The sequence below is a fragment of the Eupeodes corollae genome, chromosome 1 (genome assembly GCF_945859685.1).
Source record: "Eupeodes corollae chromosome 1, idEupCoro1.1, whole genome shotgun sequence".
NCBI lineage: Eukaryota > Metazoa > Arthropoda > Insecta > Diptera > Syrphidae > Eupeodes > Eupeodes corollae.
This window is the reverse complement of record NC_079147.1, coordinates 13,611,022-13,612,313: the sequence shown is the minus strand read 5'-3', so window position 1 is coordinate 13,612,313 and position 1,292 is coordinate 13,611,022.

Sequence of the window (1,292 nt, the reverse complement as noted above, 5' to 3'; positions counted from 1 at the left end):
CTGGAATCTTTTCTGAGTCCCTAAATGTAGCCAAATCTGGCTGAACTGCTGGCAATAAGGGAGGCATGTAAGATACTTAAACAAAACCCAAACCAAAACCGAAATGCGGCTATCTTCACAGTAAGGCAGCTGTCAAAGCCATTAACTCGGCCACATCCTCATCTAAATTGGTCCAGCGATGTCGCGATGAGCTTGCGAACCTGAATATTAACCTTGGTGTCACCCTGATCTGGGTTCCGGGCCATAGTGGTATCGTATGAAATGAACGGGCTGACGAGGCAGCCAGGAAAGAATCGGCCCTTCATAGCTCACTTGCGGAAATGGTTAACATTGCTCTTGGTGCTATGAAGGGTAAAATGTTTTCTATCTACCAAACTAAATCAAACCGAAGGTGGAGCAATGCGGTTTGTACCGGACACTGGCCTATAGTAGTTCATGCAGAGAAGTTGGGTATCTCCTACAAAAACTTTTGACGTAGTTGTAGTGACCAAAGAAAAAGTGAAACGATAATCCATTTCCTCTGCAAATGTCCTGCTTTGGCAAACACTAAAATGAAATACTTTGGAAAAGCATTCTTTCACGAACTTGATGAGCTATCTGAGACAAAGATAAGAGACCTAATCTTTTTTCTCAATGCGACAAAATATCTCTTACATAATCGCTATGAAGCTTCTCTATAAATCTTTCCCTTTCTATCACAGGTCAAACGAGTTTTTGGTATCAAAACGGCGCACTACAGCGCTAATTGGATCTCAGGCTAGGTTGCCTTGAGATCGCCATTTCTACCAACCATTGGTCACGTCACACTTTAGAATATAACATTTATTTAGAATCGTTAAAGTTTGTGTGTCAAATAAAAAAAGAAAAATAATTTTTTTAAAAGACCTTTCTACTTCGAATTTATTTTCTGTAAAAAAAATCGACATCGAAAAATGATATTTCGAAAGTTCGGGCGTACGAATGTTTAGATTCTAGGGACCTTATAAAAATAAAAATGTCCTATTATTTAAAAGGCACATCTATGAATTATGTGGCTCAACAGTCCTTAGTGAACCAGCTCCTAGTGACTTACAATTCTCAACCATTCCTGTGTACGAGTAATTGCAGGGATGGAGGGGACCTTATGCCGCACCCGAACGGCTAATTTGAGAAAAACCTTTTTCATGTCGAGAATTACTCTTGGAGTATTTGTCAACGAGCATTAAACAGGTCCTATAAAAAAGAACAATAAAATCAGTTGAACTTGATTAAAAATTAAGAAAAATCAATCGATGTTTATTAATTATTTCATT